Source organism: Mesoplodon densirostris, chromosome 2 (assembly GCF_025265405.1).
Source record: "Mesoplodon densirostris isolate mMesDen1 chromosome 2, mMesDen1 primary haplotype, whole genome shotgun sequence".
Lineage (NCBI taxonomy): Eukaryota > Metazoa > Chordata > Mammalia > Artiodactyla > Ziphiidae > Mesoplodon > Mesoplodon densirostris.
The window spans coordinates 76,313,384-76,325,002 of NC_082662.1; positions in this window are offsets into that span (position 1 = coordinate 76,313,384).

Below are 11,619 nucleotides of genomic sequence, written 5' to 3' on the forward strand. Positions count from 1 at the left end.
CCAAACTTGGACTCTAGAAAACTTGGATTCTCATTTTATTCTGCTACCAATCCTTAATAAATCACCTCTCTGGGTCTCATTTTCTTCATCTGTAAAAGAAGCGGAATTGCTTACCTATCTTTTGTTTCCCTTCTGTGCAGAAGATTTTTTTTTCATTCATTAATTCAACAAGCCTTTACTGAGCACCTGCCATGTACTAGATTCAAAGGTGAATGAGACAAAGTAAGTCCCTTCCCTCAAGGTGCTTCCAGGCTATGAGGACATTAAGACTGTTAACTTGTTTACAGATAATTACAAGGTAGACTGATAAATGTTGTAATAGAGTAATGTGGAAGGCATGATGACGCCTCAGTGGATGGAAGCATCAAGTTAGTGAAGACTTCATGGAGGATGAAACACTGAAATGTATCTCTTTTTTTTGGTCCATTTGATGCTTTAAAAAATTTGTTTTTAATTTTCATTACTTTTAAAGATGTGGCAATACATCCATATATAAAATTCAAAATGTATAGAAGGGCATGCTCTAAAAAGTTTCCCTTTACGCTCCCCTTGCCAGGCCCAGTATTCTTCTCAGAACAATCAGGACTACCAATTTCTTGTATATTCTTCCAAAGATTTGAATTATAGCTTAAAAGAATGAGTGCAAGATAATCAAGTGAAAAAGAGATGGAGCCCTGAGACAAAGGGAACAGAAAGAGCTTGAGGCGGAGTCAGGGCCCTTGAGGCTGATGGGCAGGACGGGGCAGCTCTTCGAGGGCCCTTCCCATGCTAAGGAGTTTGGATTTGATCAGCACTGATTGAGAAACTAAGGCAGGACAGAATCAGTAAGGATTGGAAAGGAGACCAACACAAGTTACTAAGGAAAAAGGATGAACAGCATTATTGGATCAGTTGAATTCCAATGGATTTAATTCCTGTTCTCACCTAAGAATTGCCTGAGTCAAGTTCTAAGAATAATTAGAATTAATTATTCCCTCTACTGAAGCAGCCACCAGGGTACCCCATCTTGTCTTAGATGTTTACCTCAGTGACCTCAAGATATCCGTGCTTCCCAGGTCAAATTTCATCACTCAAATCCTTATCCCCATACTGGTTTGTCAACAGAAAAATCCCCTGTATCCACACTCTTCTCTGAACAGTCCCTTCACTTTCTAGTTCTGAGAAAAACCTGGCTTTCCCTGAGGACACTGAATTCCCTGCAGCCCTCATGAGTGGTGGCCAGTTCTCTCTCACCTATCATGCATGACTGGGTCAGAAGGTGATCCCAGGTCTCACTCCTCGCTGCCTCTTCCAAGCCATCGTCTCTTCCTTGCCCTCCCCCATCAGCTGCTTTGAAGCTCATGCTATCAGACTGCACCTCCAGACCTTCTTGCTGTATCTCCTTCTGTCTTCCCTGTCACTCCCACACATTCCTTGGAGATTTCAACACCAGGTTTACTGTGTTTCTCTCCTCCAGTCTCCTGTCATTATTCTTGGTGATTTCAATATCTACATGGCTGGTCCATTCAATCTCATGGCCTCTCTATTCCTCAATCCCTTTACTTCCAGTGATCTTGTCTTCTGCCACTTCAGCCACCAGCCCCCACTGGTATCCTTAGCTCTCGTCATTTATAATAACTGCATCCCCTCAATTATCTCAGTGTCAAGCATTTTACTTCTACATCAGCTCATGCCCTAAGCTCAAAAAATTCTTCTACTCCACCAGGCACTTTGTTCATCTGACCCTACTGCCTTTTCACTGTTTATTTCCATCCCCCAGGCCCTCATTCCCTCCTTACCTAACTTAGATTCCATGGTCCTGCATTATAATTACTCCTTTAAATCTGCTCTTACCTCTTTTGACCCTTATTGCTTTCATTATATTATCCTAAAACAAAAATCCCAACTCTGGGAATAGTCCTGTCCCTACCTGCTCTGTTCCTGCCCTTAAGAATCTAAATGTACCTCAAGAAAAAAAATTATTATGCTGACATCAGACCTTAAGTTGCCCCTTACTGCTGATTGACGATTCTTCTGCATATTCCTGGTCAATTTATTTGACTCCCCCGGGGCTATTTCATTCCTCAAAACTCCATCACCTTTCTCCTATTTCATCAACCATTCCTCTCAGACAAATGTAAGCAGCAGCAGAAACTCTCACCATCAAATCCTCCTGCTTCCTGCATCTGTCCCTTTATACCCTCTTTTCCTTCTGTTGCAATGGATGAGCGGCTTAGCCTCCTGCCTACCATCCCCTTCACTGGCGCACTGGATTCCAACCCCTCCTACTCCCTGCTTTCCTCTATGTTCAAATATTTTTCTCTCTATTGAGTCATTCTCATTAACGAACAAACAACACTTTCAAAAAAATTCCCTCCTTGACTTCATATCTCCTCCAACTACCACCTCATTCTTCTGCTTCCCTTTACAGAAAAACTCCTTAAAAGAATTGTCTGTGCTCATTGTCTCCACATCTTTACCTGTTTTTTTTTTTTTTGTTTTTTGTTTTTTTTTGCGGTACGCGGGCCTCTCACTGTTGTGGCCTCTCCCGTTGCGGAGCACAGGCTCCAGACGCGCAGGCTCAGCGGCCCGGGGCACGAACCCACGTCCCCTGCAACGGCAGGCGGACTCAACCACTGCGCCACCAGGGAAGCCCCTCCCTTTCCTTTTTGAATCGGCTTCTAATCAGGCTTACGTTCAATCACTGAAACCTTTGCCAAGGTCACATTACCAAATCAGATAGTCATTTGTTCATCCTCATCTTATCTTTCTCAGCCTCTGGACAGCATATAACACAGTTGAAACAATTTCTTCACTTGATTTCCATACTCCAACAATCTCCTTTTTCCCTCTTTTTCCTCTTCTCACTTGCCATTCTTCTTGGTTTTCTTTGCTTATCATCCTTCTTTTTCTGACCTTTAAATCATGGAGTATATAGTAGACACACTCTAAGATGACCGCCCCCCAGTGAGTCACGCCTTATATAACACACTCCCCTTGGGTGTGGGTGGAACCTGTGTCTAGTTTTTAGCCAATAAAATATGCAACAGTGATAGCACTTTGTAGACATAATTAAGGTCCCAAATCAGTTGATTTTGAGTTGTCTAAAAGGGAGATTATCCTGACTGGGGCCTGGTTTAATCAGATGGAGGCCCTTAGAAGGTCAGAGATTCTCTTTCCTTCTGACCTTGAAGAAGCAAGTCACCATGAGCTCACAGAAATAAATTCTGCCAACAAGTTTAGGAAATACAAAAGACCTTTCGCCAGGTGAGCCTCTAATGAGAACACAGCCCAGCTGACACCCAGATTGCAGCCTGTGGCCCCATTGAGCCACGCCTGGACTCCTGACCCATAGGAAGTATGAGTTAGTAAACATGTGTCGTTGTAAGTCTCTAAGTTTGAGGTAATTTGTTATTGTAGCAATATAAAATGAATACAGTGTGTTTCAGGACTTAGTCCCCAGGCACTCTTCTTTTGATTGATACTGACAAATGGTTTCCATCTTCTCTACCTACCTCATTCTAGCGAGGGTCCTGACTGCAGAGACCTAAAGAAAACACATTACCCAAACCTCTCTTGCAGGTAAATCTTGGATGCAAATTAAAATCCACTAATTAGATATACTAGTGTGAGATTTGAAAGGAAAAATGAGGCACAGGTAATTCTTGTTACTGCTTTGACTATTTGCAAACATGGTTTGAGGATGACAGTGCTGAGTCTCTAGTTTGTGGATATTGTGAGGTAGTTGCAGTGGTAGCGCTGACTGGACTCAGCTTTCCAATATCTAAGCACCAGTTTCCAGTTGTTAAGAGGAATTTATGGTGACTGCAGGGACCAGAATCCACATCCCACTGTCCAGTCAATTGTGCAGTGATGGCAGCAACTCCTGATCCCAGTTTCCTGGTTCCTACCCTGTAGCTATGACTGTGTATTTTTCATCCATTCAACAAATACCATTGAGTTCCTACTAATGTGCCAGGTACTATTCTAGATGCTGAGAACACATCAGTAAACAAACGGACCAAATCACTTCCTTGATAGAGCTTACACTCTAGTGACTTCTATAGTTTCAATGAAAGCTTCCTGATTCTCCACTTTCTTAGTTGTGATAAGTTCAGGTCTTTGCATGACTAGCAACCCACTGCTGATTTCTGGACTTGAGCTGCATGCAGGGGTCCCTGTGTCATCCATTGTCCATCCAAGTTTCAACCACAGTGATGCTTTCAGGCTACAGCACTTAGCTGTGGGGTAATGGTGGCAGGCATCCTTTACCCTGTGTGCCTGCACCACTGGCACCCAGGGCAGTCACCCCATCTCCTCTTCAGGTTCCATACCATGTGTCATGCAGGGCTCTGGGGGTGGCCATGCCTCTCATCTGAGGGCTTTGAGAGCCTTTTGATCACATCCTCTCTTATTTCAATTGATATGATGATGTTGTGCTCTTCTAAGTCAATCTTAAGCCATGCTACACAAGGGACATACACTCTTTGTGAAGATGGGATCACTATTACCTTCTCTTCCATGGACCCACTGCCTATCCCTCAGTGGATGGAGGTATATGAATGTAGGGATATGGTCAGTATGGAAAGAGATCACATGCTTTGAATGGATTGATTGTGAGTGATTGTGGCCTAAAGAATTAAATAAACGATGTGGTTGGAAGATATACTGTTCTATGTTAATGCCATAACATTACAAATGGTAACTTTAATCGGAACAGAAAACAAATGATCCATCACTGCACACTCTGGATAAGGCTTGCATTGTGGTCACCACCAGTGAAACACAGTAACCACCTCTAAGAGAATCATTGGAAACCAGTATTCATGAATGGCACCATGGATTATGCATCTTCATGAGTAATGGTGAAACTAGCATTAAATAAATGATATTACAGAATTTGCAAGAATATCTGTATCCTTTCAATACAAATGAGATTCTAAAGAGCTATGGCAGTATGAGCAATAAGAATATTGCTACATTTTTACAAATGTTTATGATATTAGTGAGGAACAGCGCATTTGACAATAAAGTTGAAGAGGAGATCTTGAACAGAAGAGATGGTGTCTGGATACTACAAAGACTCTTCATGTAAACTGGTTGGACAAAAAACAAATACGAAAGTGCCTATTCCTATCCAGTATTCTATTTTATTTTATTTTATTTTAGGTTTTATTGAAGTATAGTTGATTTACAATGTTGTGTTAATTTCTTCTGTACATCAAAGTGACTCAGTTATACATATATGTGTATATGTATATATTCTTTTTCATATTCTTTTCCGTTATGGTTTGTCACAAGATACCAAATATAGTTCCCTGTGCTATACTGTAGGACATTGTTGCTTATCCATCCTATATATAATAGTTTGCCTCTGCTAATCCCAAACTCCCAATCCTTCCCTCCTCTACTCCCCCCACCCCTTGGCAACCACAGGTCTGTTCTCTATATCTGTGAGTCTCTTTTTGTTTCATAGATATGTTGATTTGTGTCATATTTTAGATTCCACATATAAGTGATATCATATGGTATTTATCTTTTTCTTACTTTGCTTAGTATGATAATATCTAGGTCCATCCATGTTGCTGAAAATGGCATTATTTCATTCTTTTTGATGGTGAGTAATATTCCATTGTATATATGTACCACATCTTCTTTATCCATTCATTTGTCAATGGACATTTAAGTTGTTTCCATGTCTTGACTATTGTAAATAGTGCTGCTATGAACATAGGGGTTTTTTTGTTGTTGTTGTTTAAATTTTACTGAAGTATCATTGATTTACAATGTTGTGTTAATTTCTTCTGTACAGCAAGGTGACTCGGTTACACATATGTATATATATATTCTTTTTCATATTCTTTTCCATTATGTTTTGTCACAGGATATTGAAAATAGTTCCCTGTGCTATACAGTAGGAACTTGTTGTTTATCCATCTACCCAGTATTCTAAATCTTCAGAAATAAATACTACATCTTGAATGGGCCCAAGAATTTTGTAATACATTTTTAGATCAAATTGTTTATATAGACAGAGGTTTTATAAAAAATCTTTTTCTTTACTCTCTGTGCTTACTTTTGCCTCCTTCAATATATCTGACCTCATTCTATCCTATTGAGGAAAAGATTTCTCCATGAGGTAGGGAACATGAATGCAGGCAGCTCTTGGGTTACCTACTATTGCTTTTATTTTTTAATAATTTTAAAATTTTTATTTATTTTTTTATTTTTGGCTGAGTTGGGTGTTCGTTGCTGCGCGCGGGTTTTCTCTAGTTGTGGTGAGCGGGGGCTACTCTTCATTGAGGTGTGCGGGCTTCTCATTGCGGTGGCTCCTCTTGTTGTGGAGCAGGGGCTCTAGGGTGCATGGGCTTCAGCAGTTGTTTCACGTGGGTTCAGTAGTTGTGGCTCACAAGCTCTAGAGCGCAGGCTCAGTAGTTGTGGCCCTCGGGCTTAGTTGCTCTGCGGCATGTGGGATCTTCCCGGACCAGGGCTCGAACCCGTGTCCCCTATATTGGCAGGCAGATTCTTAACCACTGCGCCACCAGGGAAGCCCATGTTTTTTTTTTTTTTAATTAATTAATTAATTTATTTATTTTTGGCTGCGTTTGGTGTTCACCTACTATTGCTTTTTACCAGAGAGAGATGAAAATGGTATCTATTCCAGAAAATTCTGGGAGGAGACTTTGTTTCAGCTTGGGTGATGTGCCCACTCCTTGAACCAATCACTGTGTCCTGAGAAATGTGGTCAAATAGCTTAGCCTGGATCACCTACTAACATCCTCTGCCAAAGGCAGCATGACCATGATTGGCAGTCCCACTGGAACCACACAGGGTAAAGGAGGAGCAGTTAAGGAGCTGGTGCTCTTACCAAAGAAAAAGGGATGCAGGATAAATGTAAACAACAGATACCCTAATAAAGTTCCTAAGATGGAACAGGAACCTGGAAAAGTGGGTGGCAGACAAATCCTAGAAAGCATGATTGCAGTATAATTTAGATTACAGTTCATTCCATAATCAAAATGGAGTCTGTGAAATAAATTTCAATGCTTTGTCAGATCATCTATAAAATATAAATAATAAAAAATAAAATAATATTTTTATAAAATAATATTAAGCAAAGGCCCTGTAAAGTAAAACTTAGGAAAAGACAAATGGAATCTAACTTATATGTTGCAAATTGGCAACACATGAGACACACCCAAATCAGAGCAAGACAATTAATATCCTTTACTTACCATTTTCATAAGAAATAAAGTTTTAAATTTAGAGCACTTTAAATTTAACACACTTTTTGCAAATCTAGAATAGGAAATAAAAAACATGAACACATTTTAAGATATTCAAACAAAAATAGCCTTAAGAAACAAAAATAAGCATTGGAAGTTTTATCTGTACAGAAAGTTTTGCTATCTCATTTCTGTAGTGTAAGGATAATTGTTGATAAAATTTCCACTTTTCTCAACTATACAAAACAAAGCAAACAAACAGAATAAAACAGGAAAAAAACCCTGCTGGAGGTTTTGAGACACTGAAGTTCTCAGAACTGCTGTTCGCATTTATGAAATATGAGCTATTTATAATCTCAACATTTTCAGAATTCGACATATTTAAATGCTGCTACCTGATTTTACAAGCCAAGAGATTTAAAGCTAGAACTGCAAGCAATATGGATAGAATAGTCAAACCCAGACCAGATGGCTCTTTAATGCTTTTGAAGTAGGCTGGTGACAACATGGTGTTATCTGAGGACCCAAAAAAAGCACTTCAAAAATATCTCCCTTATCTAAGAGATTTGGTGCCTGAAACTCCACCTTTAGCAATTGGAGAAGGTAGAGGACCTATGATACTTTTGCCTGACATCACTGAGTCCTCCTTCTGGTAGCAACATCCTGATTTCCTTAGAAAAGCACCTCTTCCCAGCTCTCCTTGAGGCATTGAAGCAGCATTGATTCCAACCCCAAATTTGAAGGTGGGCATGAGACCTCGCCTTGACCAAGCAGAGTACTGCATCCCTTGGGCCACAGTAATTGGTAAGGGACAGACATATAACTCAATGCGATTCATTTGTGGGATTTTGGGTGGAGAGACAGAAAAAGACAGTGTTCCTTCCCCTGGGATGCTGGCAGTGAGAGTGTTATATGCCTGTGTGCTGAGGGCCATTCCCCCTTCTCTTCCTCACCTCCCCCACCCTCTCACTTAAACCAACCACCATGGCACTGGGATTGGGCAATGCCTTTGCAGGCTCCTGGCCAGGCCCTCAGAGCTGACCAACACTGCTCCCTGTTGACATTTTCTAGCTCTTTGAGATACCCCAGGGTGATTCATTGACATCTAGAAAGAACTTATTTCCATGCTTCCCAGATAAATCCCAGAAGACATGTTAACCTATGTAAATGCATGGTATTAATATTACTGCTAATCCTCATGGGAGGGGGGAAAAAGGGACAGATCTCCATTTGTAAGGAATCACTTGAATTTTCTTCTTTGGATCTGGCCTCTTGGAAAGGAGATGGATGAACATTCAAGTTTTCTAATTTAAAAAATAGAATATAAATATTGAGTTTACTATATATACAATAAAGATGTCCTAGATACTGTAAAGGTCTTAGCGTGCGACAGTCAACAATGACCTCTGAAATGGCTCCATTCTCTTCTGCTCCTGGAAGTCTTCCATGGTGACTAGCAGAGTGCCAACAATGAGGGGAAAGACATGGTTAAGATTATTCCTCTGAATATATTTCACTTCTCTCTCATTTCCCAATCTGGCAAGGTTTGAGAAGAAACCATCCACAGAGTGAGGGGACGTGGCTTAGCAATAGGACTGTCCTAGAAAATGTTTAGGAGTAGGCTGACCCGAGTTTGTACATGTGTTCTGCTACTTTCATTCCCAACCTTCCTATAAAATCACTTACTGTCTGCCTACAGGGAGAGAGAGGGACACTGTTTCAGAGAGACAATGTTCTAGACATCAGGGATAAGGCACCAAAAAAGACAGATGAGACCCTTCTCCCGTGGAGCTTATACTTGCTGTTGGGTGAGACAAGAAGAAAACAAATTAATCAAAAAGGTGACATCAGATGGTGTTAATAAAATAAAGAAAAGAAAAGATGTGACAGAGAGTTATGGGCAGGTGGGCTGCCTCAGATGGGGTATTATTCCAAAATCTCAGGGCAGAGCACTCCAGGCAGAGGGAAAAAGTACAAAGGTTCTGAAGCCAGAACAAGCCTGGTGCGTTTGAGACATGGGAGATGTGTGATAGAGAATGTACTAGCTTCCTATTGCTGCTGTAACAAACTACCAGAAACTTAGGGATGTAAAACAACACACATTTATTAGTTTGCAGTTCTGGAGGTCAGAAATCCAACACAGGTTTCCCTGGGCTGAAACTGAGGTATCAACGGCGCCACACCCCCTCCAGAGACTTCAGTGAGAATTTGTTTCCTTGCCATTTCCAGCTACTAGAGGCTGCCTGCATTCCTTGGAACGTGGCTCCTTCCTCCATCTCCAAAGCCAGCAAGCAGCCTAGCATCTTCGAATCTCTCTGTCACCACCACCTGCCCCTTGCCCCACTGCCTCCTTTGCCTCCTTCCTTTCCTTATAAGGACCCTTGTGACTGTATCAGGCCCACTCAGATCATCCAGGATAATCACCCAAAAGACCACTCCCCACCTCAAGTTCCTTAACTTCACCACGTCTGTAAAGGCCTGTTTGCCCTGTAAGGCAACAGTTTCACAGGTTCCAGGGATTAGAACATGGATGTCTTTGGGGATCCATTATCCTAACTATAATGGAGTATGAAGGAGGAAAGTGGTGAGGAGTGTGAGCTTTGGTCATCTAGGTGGGATGGGAAGCCATCAGGCAGCAACCTATTCTGATGTAAGTTTTAACGAGATTACTCTGCATGTTGTGTGGAAAGTGCAAGGGGTAATGCCAAAGCAGAGGCAAGAAGACCAATTAAGATGTTACTGCAGTGGTTCAGGAGACGGATGATGGGGGTGCCTGGGCTTTGGGAGAGTAGCTTAGCTTCTCTGTGGCTCAGAGGCTCACCATAAAATAAAGTTAATATTGCAGGGCTGTACTGAGTTAGCAACCACACATGTAGAAGATTCAGTACAGTTCCTAATTCCAAATAGTGCTCAAGAAATAGTACTATCATTTTCATTGTGCTTTAAAGTTCAAGTTTTTTAAAAATACATTTATTTATTTATTTTTGGCTGCGTTGGGTCTTTGTTGCTGGATGCAGGCTTTCTCTAGTTGTGGTGAGTGGGGGCTACTCTTGTTGAGGTGTATGGGCTTCTCGTTGCAGTGGCTTCTCTTGTTGCAGAGCACAGGCTCTAGGTGTTTGGGCTTCAGTAGTTGTGGCACACAGGCTTCAGTAGTTGTGGCATGTGGGCTCGAGAGTGCAGGCTCAGTAGTTGTGGCTCACGGGCTTAGTTGCTCCGCGGCATGTGGGATCTTCCCGGACCAGGGCTCGAACCTGTGTACCCTGCATTGGCAGGTGGATTCTTATCCACTGCGCCACAAGGGAAGTCCAAGTTCAAGTTTTAATTAAAAAAAAAAGAGCATTTAAGAAGTAGAAGAAATATTAAGAATTAAGAAAATAAAGCCCAATGAGGAGAAGCAACTATCCCCAGGACACCCTGTTAGTTAGTTAGCAGATAGATATCAAGTGGTACACCAAAGGAAGTGAGGAGAAAGAGCCACTTCCAGTGGGTATCCTTACAGTAACCAGATCAGGCAGCTCAGAGCCCAACGGGAAGGCAGGGGAGGGAAAAGCTCATGCTGGCAAGCAGGTAGGCTCTGTGGTGGGGTCTGGTGAGGGGACTTGCAGACGGTATCCAAAGACCTGTTTTCAAATCCTATTACTTACTCACTATGTGATTTTGGACAAGTCATTTAATCTCCTTTTACCCCGTTTATTTCTGTTAAAAAGGGGCATAATATCCCATTCCACAAGGGTGTCATGAAGCTAAAATGAGAAAATGTAAGTTTTCTTGTAAATTGCCAAGTCTATAAAGTTAGGTATTATTATGCCCCTTGTCCCAAGCAGCCTACTTTCCATTCTTCTCCGATCTTTAAAGGCATGGAATGTGCTGATTTTCATTTGTAGAGCAAATCTCATCTTTTCACAAGGGTTTTAGACTGAGTGACAACCTTCTGATGTCCCTGTGTAGATAGTGGGTCGAGCAATATTCACCAATTTCTACTTCTGAGTACATCAATATTTTGCTTCAAAAGCTGACATTCAAACACAAAATGCGCTCCAGTAATATGGTTCTGGGTTTTTATTTCTCCAAGCTTTTTTCTGCTTGCAAATTTATTTGTTAGAAACTGGAACTCAGATGCAATAAAAATAACTGTACTCTCCAAAAAGATAAAATAGATCTGAAGCTATATGCAACTGGGAATTATTTATAACGAAGTCTGTTTATGGAATTATTTATAACAAAGATAGTTAAGGCTGTATTTAGCTGAGGAGCACATATATGCCTTATGTAACAGAGTTTGGAGAGGCTTTAAAGTTCATTAAAGAGTTTTGAGGCCAAATGAATGGTGTAAGTCAATGCTACTATCACCCAAAAGGCCAAAGCTAAAATAATCATTGTAGCAGTCAACGTTCACACACAGGAGCTACAATAT